We start from the raw sequence: 12494 nt of genomic DNA, 5'->3' as shown, positions 1-12494 counted from the left end.
GGGAAACTTTGAGACCAAGGTCTTGTGACCTTCAACACTGCCCTGTTTCAAGTAGTTAACATAATTCTTCTTGTTATATAGAGAGTCAAGTGAATATCTATGGTTTATTTTTTATAACCTGTTATTAGTAAACTTTCAATTATGGTGGTTTTGTTTGTCAACTTTTCTAATTTCCCAGTATATTTTGTAGATTATAAACGGTATTGGAATTGGATGAAATTTCTACCACTGTTCCAATGAGCTACTGATTTTATCATTGCTTCCAGTTCTTTTCCATGGGAATAATCAGAGCAGTGCACTCCAGAGGTAACTTTACAATTTTTAATAAAATTTATTATTTAATATTTAGGTTATTTTTTAGTATTTATCATTGGCAACAAAGATTACACATGATTTTGAGGAGTCTCTTAATCCAAATAATCTGAGGCTTTTATGTTCTGGGTTATCTGAGGCTTCTGTGTACTTTTACCCCAGGATTTGTATGCTTCCTCTTTTAAATTACACCAGAAGGGCCTACTTTAAAAATAGTATTATGATATACGTATGCATAGTAAACCTCTTGTGTTGTGAATGATACAAATGGATATGTATGCTTCTCATCTTTCCATAATTTTATTCTATGCTAACTTCAACATGGACACAGAACTTGGTTTCATATAAAAGCTTTTATTACTTCCCTTTGAGACATGAAATGAAGGAAAGTTTCGGGAAGAATTCTTCATCCCATCCTCAAGGGCCAGTGGGAATTTTCATGCTGGTAAGCATTTTTTTCCTGAAGACACTGACATTTCTGTCATGGAATTATAACACTCTACTGATAAGATTTTGGCTAAGCTAGTCAGTCATGAAGCTGGGTTCTTGACTGTAGTGGCTAGTCTCCATAACTGAATAGTATGGTTCAGTGTGTCCTAGGGAGACAGAATCCTGAATGCTCAGTATCTGCCGTATATCTCAGGATTAAAATCCCTTTTGCAAAGGTGATGAAATCAATGATGGCTTCACGAATGGGTCTTGTTGAAATCTGAACAAAATGAATGACAAAATCACTTCTATAAGCTGAAATCCAGCACAAGGACCATGATACTAGGCAAAAAAATGTGAAAGAGAGTTCATTTTTGTCAACAAGTGGTACCAAATAAAAAGGACTATGGCACTGGAAAACTAGCATGCTAGCAAATGTTAGAGGACATGAATGGTACAAAGGCTATAAATCACCACTGTGGAATGACCTAGCAACTCTGAGTGCTTGACTGGTAGCCTTCATACACCCACAGTAAGCAGACTGTGGAAAACCAGCACATGAGTAGTGAACACTGTGGGAAATGGCTGTGCCTAGTCTTGAGCCATTTACACCATTTCCTTAGTCACCATCATTTATGAGAATCAACATATTTAGGTCTTACTAGATAGTCAATTAGAAATAAATCATTCATTTTTTTGCTTGTCATTTAAAATCTCTTAAACATAAGAAATATGGGGAAATTGAAGAAAAAGTAGATTGTGTTTATTGGATGATTTTATTATATGTCTTAATTTCCTTGCTAGCCCAGTTTCAAGATTAGAACCTTTTTTTTCTTTTTCTCTTCACTCAGGGAGAAATTTTCTAGATATTTAATGATGGATTAAATTAGATATTCCATTAAACATTTTAACATGAAATGATTAAATTTCCAATTCTTGGAATTTTATGTTGATATCATTGCCTAACATTCATATTACATCAGTGGGTTTATGTGTATAAAGATAAGTTGTAATTTTAGTGAGTAATGCTTCGGGGTTGGCTTTGGGACCAAGGTTTTAGAAAATTTGATTTTCTAAACTCCCTTTCTTTTTCCTGAGGAAAAAGCATAATTTTTCTGTTATGTAGATGGTCAAGGGAACATCTATGTTTGATTCCTTAATTATCCATTATCAGTAAACATTGAACTGGGAAGGTTTTGTTTCACAACTTTTTAAATTTCCTCTGTGTTTTTGTGTAATGGAAGTGATTCTTTGAATTGCATGGAATACTCATCACCATAGCAAAGAAGTGCAGGTTTTGTAATAACCAATTTTAAATAAATGTACTTTTATGGCTTTTTAAAATATTTTTCTTTAGTCAAACAGATAATTGGTTTTGTGAAGTATCTGTTAATCTGAACAATGTGAGTTATTAATAATCTGGTGAACTGTCAAATATTTGTCTCTTTACTTCTAGGATTTTTATTACTTCTCCCTTTGAATAAAACAGAAACATCCTAGTAAAGTAGTATGAGTTCATTTGATGTGAAGGTATATTATAATCCCTTCTGTGTTATGCATGTTTGACAAATGGACATCACATCTTTCCATATTTTACTCTATTTCCACAGGTTGACATGAACCACTATCTGGATCTCATATGAATTTATTCCTTCTTCTTGAAAGAATTCCAGTAGGGGGGGGCCCTGGGTGGCTCCGTTAATTGTCTGCCTTCAGCTCGGGTCATGATCCCGGAGTCCTGGGATCGATCAAGCGCCACATCCAGCTCCCTGATCAGTGGGGAGTCTGTTTCTCCCTCTCCCTCTGCTCCTCCCCCTGCTCCTTCTCTTTCTCGTGTTCAGTTTCTCTCTGTCAAATAAATAAATAAATAAAATCTTTCAAAAAAGAGAGAATTCCAGTAGGAATTCTAACATTAGTAAGCATTTTGTCCTGAAAATACTGGCATTCCTCTTAGAATACTCTAACATTCATATGACAGTGAAATTCTGACTGTACTAATAAGTTGTGAAGTTGAGTCATTGACTGTGATGACTAGTTTCCATGATTAAACAGTATGGCTCAGTGTGTCTGAGGGAGACAGAATCTGGAGTGCTTAGTGTCTGTCATATATCTTAGGATCAATATCCCTTTTATAAATGTGACTGGATCAATGATGAATTAAAAAATGGGTATCATTGGAATCTGAAAAAAATGAGTGACAGAAACACTTCTGTGAGCTGAGGTCTACCCAAAGGAACATATGAGGCAAAAAATATGGAAAAAGTTCAGCTAGTCAGGTAGTAGTACCAGCCAGGTCTGTGGTATTTGAAACCTAAACTTATTGCATACATTAAGTGAAATAAATTGTACAGAGATCTATAAATATCTGATTTAGAAATGACATGGTAACTCTTTGAGTGCTTGGCTGGAAGCATCCATACACTCATAATAATCAGACACTGGAGAACTAGCACGAGTATTGAGACTGATGAGTCACATTTTTGTCTACCCTTAAGCCATTCACATGATTTCCTTAGATGCTGCAATCTTGTTAGTGAGGCATAGTTCATTGAGGTCAACTAGATAGTTCAAAAGATATTATAATTCATTAGTTACCAATTATTTTTTAGATAAAGGAAACATAATGGAAGCTGAACAATGGTTTGTATTTATGGAAATATCTCAGAGAGTGTTTTAATTTGCTCATTAATCCAGTCACAGCAATTCATACAATGTTTTAATCTTGCCACTCAAAGAGAAATTTCCTAGACATTAGAATGATGGATTCAAGTATATACTGCATTAAATATTTTTTAGAAGGGAGGGGGTGGAGGAATGGGGTAACTGGGTGATGGGTATTAAGGAAGGCACGTGTTGTGATGAGCACTGGATGTTACACACAATTAATTAATCGTTGAACACTGCATCAAAAACTAATGATACACAGTATATTGGTTAACTAAACATAAATAAATAAATAAATAAATAAATAAATAAATAAATAAATAAATATTTCTAACTGTGAAATTATTGCCAATTATTTCCAAATCTTGGAATTTTATTGGTTCATATTGATATTCTTTTAGTCTGTTTCATTTCTGTATAAAGGAAGATTCTAGCTTTAATGAATGATGCTGAGTTCTTTAGAGAAACTTTGACTAGGTCTTAAAACAAATTACTTTCTATACCATCCTATTCCATGGAACTAAGGTACTTTTTTTTCCCTTGTCATATAGGTGGTCATTGAATGTGTATAATTAAATGCTTATAAACTCTTATCAATAAACATTGAATTTGAAAGTTTTTCTTTCTTAGATCTTCTGATTGTTCCTCTGGTTGTAGGTTGGAAGTAAGATTGCAGTTGCATGGAATTCTTGCCACTTCACCAAGGAATACCTGGTTTTGTCACTTTTACCAACTCCCTTTTCTGAGAAGAAACATTGATGGCCTCTCAAGGTAATACCTAGTTTTTTATAAACTTTTTCCTGGGTTATTTTTATTATTTATTTATAATCAAGAATTAATTATTATAATCAAGAATTAATTATTTAAATCAAGAATTAATTAATGTTGTATAGAGTCTGTCAATTTAAACAGTGTGAGGCTTTAATAACCTAGTGATTCTTCAAGACTTCTGTTTTTTTTTCCTGAATTTTTGCACTTTCTCAGTCCTTCCACTGATGCCTCATATAGGATTTAGGTGCAGAAATGATGGCAAGGTCATTTCTTACCAGTGTGGCAGTGTTCATACCAAGAAGTGTGCTTACCCAAATGCCACTAGTACTTAGCAGTGTATCCTTGTAACACCACCCTAAAAATAGAAAATGAGAAGTATTTTCATTAAGAGGGCTCAGTGTCTGACTTTTCTGTATACTCCCAACTCTTCTAGTCACATGTCATTTATTGTGCCTATGTGAGCCCTGCATGCATTGCTGTGACCACACTGTGGAATTAGGTGTAGCGTAACCCTATGTGTCCTCTGCAAATTGCCATGTTCCTGAACTCAGCAGATTAAGTGCTGTAAGTAATTTTTAGACAACTGTCTTTTATTCCTCTATAATGGCTTTTCGTGATTTCCTCCTCTCCAAATCACTGGATCATCTTAGAGGATAAAATAATTCTGAGGTTGAATTACCAGAAATATATGTGCATTCTTGTGATTGTAATTTTCACCAGGCCAACACTGTCCTGGAACTTTAAGCATAATCAGATACTCTGGTTTCTCATTTAATTTGGCAGAAAATGTTGGACGAAATTTGCTGTGAAGGAGGCTAGAAATTAACACAATTAATATTGTTGGAATATCATTGGAAACATCCTAGGAGAGCAATATATTAGATTATTTAATAAGAGGTACATTATCGAACCCTCCCATCTTGTGCCTCTGCAGACCAATGAACATATTTATTTCTCATCTTTCTACATTTTTACTCTATTCCCATAGGTTAGCAAGAATAAAGCTCAGGTTTCCTATGAAAATGTTTATTCCTTACACTTGAGATATGACACAAAGGAAAGGGCCATCCTTAAGAGCCAGTAGGAATTCTCGATAATTCTCAGTTAGCATTTGTCCCTAAAATATTGATCTTTCTTTTAGGGATTGTGTAATACTTCAGTTACCATAAGGCACTCTATGATAGTCAGCTAGGAAACCTGAATCATTAATGTAGGGGCTTGTTTTCATTTGTGTGGTACTAGCAAGAACCTCAGTATTAGAAAACTGAGCTGCTGAATTCTTAAGATGGTGGAGCAGTAGGGGGATTCTGTGCTTGCTTCATCCTTCAAACACAGCTAGGTAGATATCAAATCATTCTGAAAACCCAATAAATCCATTTGAGGACTGAGAGAACAAACTGCATATCTAGAGGGAGAAAAATGGCCACATTGTGGAAGGTAGGAGCTGTGGAGAGTTGATTGGGGGGAGAAAAGAATAGTAGGTACTGCAGAGGGGATGGAGCCCTGATCACAGAGAGGAGAGAGAGAGAGAAAGAGTGAAAGCAGTATGCAGGAAATTACACAAGAAAAAAAACTCTTCCCCAAAACCATTAACTGAGAATAGGAGTGGGGCTTATTGTCACAAGATTTTACAAGCATTGGAGCTGAAAGTCTGAAGTTTTAGAAGTCCGTGCCATCACCAGGGTCATGTTGGGCAAGCTTAGCAGTGCTTCTGTGGGGAAGGACGGCAGAGGTCTGGGAGCAGACAGCATCTAAGGATCCCCTGGGTCACACCAGGGGAAGCAGTTTTCCTTCTTGGGGTGCATTGGGGAAATATGGCACTGGCTTTCAGGACAGAGAAGATGGCAGGTGCTATTAAGCAGCCCTGTTAACTAGCATATCAGCAGAGGCATCTGCTGAAGACAACTAACCTGGAAGCCAGCTTTTGGTTGTACTTTACCATAAACTCTGAGCCCCTGTGTGGTCATGTGACTACTTTTCCATGACAAATGGCACCAGTCACAGCACAGCAAGACCCTAACTCAGAGGATCCATGTGGGTCTGAGCTGTGTTAGGTCTCTAAAATTTGGAGTTTGAAACCCAGTCATGTGCCTGAGATAAAACACAGGAGCACTGTGCTGCCAGGCAGATAGATGGCTCAGACACAGGGTGAAGGCAGGATTCTGATGGAAACCAGGGAAACAAGAGGGGAAATTGTTTGCTCTTCTGTGAGGGCTTCCTGAATAGCTGCAGGTGTGAACTCCCCTCTCTAGGGACAAGAGAGTGGGGTGACACCATTGTCCCCCAAACCCATCAACAACAGTGAGCAGCACAACACCACCAGTGGAGGTTGGAGCTACTTAAACTAATGCCCATCTCACTGTGAACTGTGGGAGCATGTTTTTAAGTTTTTTAAAAAAAATTTATTTTATTTTTTAGAAAGGGGGGGGGAAGAGGGAGAGAAGGAATCTTTAGCAGGCTCTGCAACCAGCACAGAGTCCGATGCAGGGCTTGATCTCATGACTCTGAGATCATGACCTGAGCCAAAATCAAAAGTCAGTTGCTAACCATCTGTGGCACCAAGGTTCCCCCGCAGTTCAATCATTACTAGGTCAAGGCTGCCTGAGAATCAGCACAGTAGGTTCCTCCCCCAAAAGACCTGTACACACCCCACACACACCCACATCAACTCTACTGGTCATAAAGTGCTGCAAACCTTCAGCTATAGGAGAAATAGGATCTAGCCATTTCTAACAAGCACACCAAAACATACCTAGTTAAAATTCACCACACACTGGACCAGGTCCAAACACACCCCACTAAAGGCAAGGAGAAACTCTGCAGAGGACTGAGGGAAAGAGCAGCCAAAACACCAAAGCAAAATGCACACAGCATACACCAAAAAAACAAACAAAACCTTCCTGAAGCACCAGACCCTAGACAGAATATGACCTCTTCTTAATTAGCCATTACTCTCAGGAGCAGGAAATGTAATAGGTTTCCTTAACACACAGAAGATAGAGGTCTAGGCAAAATGCTAGATGGAGGAATTCATCCCTAAAGAAAGAACAAGAAGAGGTCACAGCCAGCAATCTAATCAAAATAGATATAAGTAATATGCCTTAATGATAATTTAAAAGAGCAATCATAAGGATACTAGCTGGGATTGAGAAAAACATAGAAGACACTAGGGACTTACTGAAGAGGTGAAGGAACTAAAAACAAGTCAGTACAAAATTTAAAAAATGCTATAACTTAGATATGAAATTCACTGGATGTATTGACAAGGATGGGAGAAGCAGAGAAATGAATTGGTGATATGCAAGATAAAATTATGGGGAAAAATGAAGCTGAAAGGAAGACAGAAAGAAAAATATTGGATCATGAACGTGAACTTAAGGAACTCAGTGTGTCCATAAAGAGCAATAACATTTGTATCACAGGAGTCCCAGAAGTGGGAAAGGGGGCGGGGCAGAAGGTTTATTTGAGCAAATTATAGCTGAAAACTTCCCTCATCTGGGAACAGAAACAGACATCCAAATCCAGGGTGCACAGAGAACTCCCATCAAATTCAACAAAATTCAAGACAAATCACAGTAAAATTGGCAAAATACACAGACAAGGAAAGAATCCTGAAAGCAGCAAGGGAAAAAAAGTACTTAACCTACAAGGGAAGACAAATATGGTTTGCAACAGATCTCGCCACAGAAACGTGGCAGACCAGAGGAGAGTGGCATGATATATTCAATGCATTGAAAGGGGAAAAAAATATGCAACCAAGAATACTTCATCCAGCAAGGCTGACATTCAGAATAGGAGAGATAGACTCTTAGCTATAGAGAATGAACTGAGGGTTGATAGAGGGAGGTGGGTGGGGGGATGGGCTAAATGGGTAATGGGCATTAAGGAGGTCACTTGTAATGAGCACTGAGAGTTATACATAAGTGATGGATCACTGGATTCTACTCCTGAAACTAATACTACACCATATGTTAACAAACTAGAATTTAAATACAAACTTGGAGGGGAAGAAAAAGAATATAAAGAAAAAAAGGAGGGAGAGGTAATGAGTTTCCCAGATAAATAAAAACTAAAGGAGTTCAGGACCACTAGACCAGCCCAGCAAGAAATACTAAAGGGGACCCTTCGAGTGGGAAAGAAAGACCAAAAGCAGCAAAGACGAGAAAGGAACAGAGAAAATGTCCAGAAACACCAATGTTACAGTTAATACAATAGCACTACATACATGCCTATCAATAATCACCCTGAATGTAAATGAACTAAATACTCCAATCAAAAGACATAGGGTATCGGATTGGATAAAGTGATAAGACTCATATATATATAATATATATAATATATATATATATATATATATAATATATATATATATATATTATATATATATATTGCTTACAAGAGACTCACTTTAGACCAAAAGAAACCTCCAGATTGAAGGTGAGAGAATGGAGAACCATCTACCATGCTAATGGACATCAAAAGAAAGCCAAAGTAGCTATACTTATATTAGACAAACTAGATTTTAAACCAAAGATTGTAACAAGAGATGAAGAAGGGCACTGTATCATAATTAAGGGGTCTATCCAACAAGATCTAACAATTGTAAATATTAATGCCCCCAACTTAGGAGCAGCCAAATATATAGATCAATTAATAACAAACATAAACTCATTGACTTATTACAGTAATAATAGGGGATTTAATACCCTACTTACAGCAATGGGCAGATCATCTAAGCAGAATATCAACAACGAAACAATGGTTTTGGATGACACACTGGACCAGATGTACCTAACAGATACATTCGGAACTTGTCATCTTAAAGCAGCAGAATACGTATTCTTTTCTAGTTCACATGGATCATTCTCCAGAATAGATCACCTACTGGGTCAAGTACAAAAAGATATATAAGCACAAAAAGATTGAGATCATACTATGCATATTTTCAGACCGCAATGCTATGAAACTTGAATTCAACCACAAGAAAAAATTTGGAAAGACACAAATAAATGGAGGTTAAAGAATATCCTACTAAAGAATTAATGGGTTAAACAGGAAATTAAAGAAGTAATGAAAATACATGGAAGCAAATGAAAGTATAAACATGATAGTCCAAAACCTGTGAAAAGCTGCGGGCATTCATAAGAAGGAAGAATATAGCAATACAGGCTTACCGCAAGAAGCAATAGAAGTCTCACATACACAAACTAACCTTACAACTAAGGGAACTAGGAAAGGAAGAACAAATAAAACAAAAAAGCAACAGAAGAAGGGAAATAATAAAGATTAGAGCATAAATAAATGACAGAAACAAACAGCAACAAACAAAAAGCAGTAGAACAGATCAACAAAACTAAGATCTCAGTCTTTGAAAGAATTAATAAAATTGATAAACATTTAGCTGTTTATCAAACAGAAAAAAGACCCAAATAAATAAAATCATTAATGAGAGGAGAGCATAACTAGCACCACAGAGATACAAACAATTATAAGAGAATATCATGAACAACTGTATGCCAATAAACTAGGCAAACTAGAAGAAATGGATAAATTGATAGAAACATACAAACTACCAAAACTGAAACAGGAAGAAATAGAAAACTTGAACAGACCCGTAACCAGCAAAAAAATTCCCCAACAAACGGAAGTCCAGGAACAGATGGCTTCCCAGGGAAATTCTACCATTTAAAGATGAATAGATGAGGTAATACCAGCACTTTGAAAAATGCTGTTGGTATTTTGATTGGGGTGGCGTAGAAAGTATAGATTGCTCTGGGCAGCATAGACATTTTAACAATGTTTATTCTTCTGATCTATGAGCATGGAATGTTTTTCCATCTTTTTGTGTGTTCTTCAGTTTCTTTCATAAGTGTTCTGTATTTTCTAGAATATAGATCCTTTACCTCTTTGGTTAGGATTATTCCAAGGTGTCTTATGGTTTTTGGTGCAATGGTAAATGGAATTAATTCCCTAGTTTCTCTTTCTACAGTTACATTATGAATGTATAGGAAAGCAACATATTTCTGTGCATTAATTTTGTATCTTTCCACATTACTGAATTGTTGTATGAGTTCTAGTAATTTGGGGAGGAGTCTTATGGGTTATCCGCATAAAGTATCATGTCATCTACTAACAGAGAGAGTTTGATTTCTTCCTTTCTAATTTGAATAACTTCTAATTCCTTTTTGTTGTCTGATTGCTTTTGCTAGGACTTCTAATACTATATTGAACAATAGTGACAAGAGTAGGCATCCTCATCGTGTTCCTGATCTTAAGGGAAAGGCTTTCAGCTTTTCCCTATTGAGAATGATATTCAATGTGGGCTTTTCATAGATGGTTTTTATGAAATTGAAGAATGTTCCCTCTGTCCCTAAACTCTGTAGAGTTGTAATCAGGAAAGGATGCTGGATTTTTGTCAAATGCTTTTTCTGCATCAATTGAGAGAATCATATTGATCTTGTCTCTTCTCTTATTAATTTGCTCTACCACATTGATTAATTTGCAAATGTTGAACCATCCTTGCATCCCAGGGATAAATCGCACTTGGTTGTGGTGGATAATCCTTTTAATGCACTGTTGGATCCTATTAGCTATGATCTTGTTGAGAATTTTGGCATCCATATTGATCAGGGATATTCGTCAGTAATTCTTCTTTTTGATGGGATCTTTGACTGGTTTTGGTATCAAGGTAATGCTGGCCTCATAGAATGAGTTTGGAAGTTTTCTTTCTGTTTCTGTTTTTTTTTTTTTTTTTTTTTTTTTGAAACAGCTTTGGGAGAATTGGTATTATTTCTTCTTCGAATGTCCCAAATTTTGTATGGAAACAGAAAAAGACCCTGAATCACCAAGGAAATGTTGAAAAAGAAAAACAAAGCTGAGGACATCATGTTGCCTGATTTCCAGCTATATTACAAAGCTGTGATCACCAAGACAGCATGGTACTTACAGAAAAACAGACATACAGATTAATGGAACAGAATAGAGAGCCCTGATATGGACCCTCAACTCTATGATCAACTAATCTTAGACAAAGCAGGAAAAAACATCCAATGGAAAAAAGACAGTCTCTTCAATAAATGGTACTGGGAAAATTGGACAGCCAATACAGAAGAATGAAACTCAATCATTCTCTCACACCATACACAAAGATAAGCACAAAATGGATGAAAGACTTCAATGTGAGACAGGAATCCATCAAAATCCTAGAGGAGAACAAAGGCAGTAACCTCTTTGACATCGGCCTCAGCAACATCTTTCAAGACACATCTCCAAAGGTAAGGGAAACAAAAGCAAAAATGAACTTTTGGGACTTCGTCAATATAAAAAGCTTCTGAGAATGAGGAATATACACTCTATCCCTACACTCTGAAGTGTTTTAATCAGGAAAGGATGCTGTATTTTGTCAAATGCTTTTTCTGCATCTATTGAGAGGATCAAATTGTTCTTGACTATTTTCTTGTTGATATAATCTATCACACTGATAGATTTGCAAATGTTGAACTACCCTTGCATCCCAGGGATGAATCCCACTTGGTCATGATGGATAATCCTTTTAATGTACTGTTGGATCCTATTAGCTAGGATCTTGTTGAGAATTTTGGCATCCATATTCATCAGGGAAATCGGTCTGTAATTCTCCTTTTTGATGGGGTCTTTGCCTGGTTGGGGATCAAGATAATATTAGCCTCATAGAATGACTTTGGTAGTTTTTCTTCTGATTCTATTATTTGAAACAGCTTCAGAAGAATAGGTATTATTTCTTCTTTGAATGTTTGGTAGAATTCCCTGGGGAATCCATCGGGCCCTAGAGTTTCGTTTCTCGGAAGGTTTTTAATCACTGCTTCAATCTCTTCATAATTAAATGGTCTGTTTAAAAAATCAATTTGTGTCTGTTTCAGTCTTGGTAGTTTATAGGTTTCCAGGAAGGCATCCATATCTTCCAGTTTGTTTAATTTATTGGCATAAAGCTGTTGATAAAAGTTTCTAATGATCCTTCCTATTTCATTGGTGTTGGTTGTGACCTCTCCCTTTTCATTCATAATTTTATTAATTTGGGTCCTTTCTCTATTCTTTTGGATAACTTTTGCCATTGGCTTATCTATTTTATTTATTCTTTCAAAGAACCAGCTTCAGGTTCTGTTGATCTGCTCTACTGTGCTCCTGGTTTCTAATTCATTGATCTCTGCTCTAATCTTGATCAACTGCTTTCTCGTGCGTGGATTAGGCCTGTTCTTCTGTTGCTGTTCCAGCTTCTTGAGGTGAGAATATAAAAATTGCATTTTAGATTTTTCTATTCTTTTGAGTGAGGCTTGGATGGC

The 12494-nt window shown here is 36.4% G+C and overlaps 1 long non-coding RNA gene and 1 pseudogene across 8 annotated transcripts in view; both read left to right on the top strand.

Moving 5' to 3' along the window:
* Positions 1–12494, top strand: part of LOC113263599 (uncharacterized) — an 80306-nt gene that overhangs the window by 41706 nt on the left and 26106 nt on the right. For 5 of the 8 annotated variants that reach the window (XR_008956041.1, XR_008956039.1, XR_008956043.1 and 2 more), the window contains 4 exons: positions 191–306; positions 644–757; positions 4063–4176; positions 10946–11450. This is a non-coding gene — a long non-coding RNA (uncharacterized LOC113263599). Of the gene's footprint in view, positions 1–190; positions 307–643; positions 758–4062; positions 4177–4609; positions 4741–10945; positions 11451–12297; positions 12428–12494 lie in introns of those variants that run through there. The other 3 variants (XR_008956040.1, XR_008956044.1, XR_006410774.3) reach the window with 3 other exon arrangements.
* Positions 2885–2966, top strand: LOC113263845 (small nucleolar RNA SNORD116; annotated as a pseudogene).

This window comes from Ursus arctos, unplaced genomic scaffold (genome assembly GCF_023065955.2).
Source record: "Ursus arctos isolate Adak ecotype North America unplaced genomic scaffold, UrsArc2.0 scaffold_28, whole genome shotgun sequence".
Lineage (NCBI taxonomy): Eukaryota > Metazoa > Chordata > Mammalia > Carnivora > Ursidae > Ursus > Ursus arctos.
The sequence above is the reverse complement of the archived record's forward strand: the minus strand, read 5'-3'. Positions and strand labels throughout refer to the sequence as shown.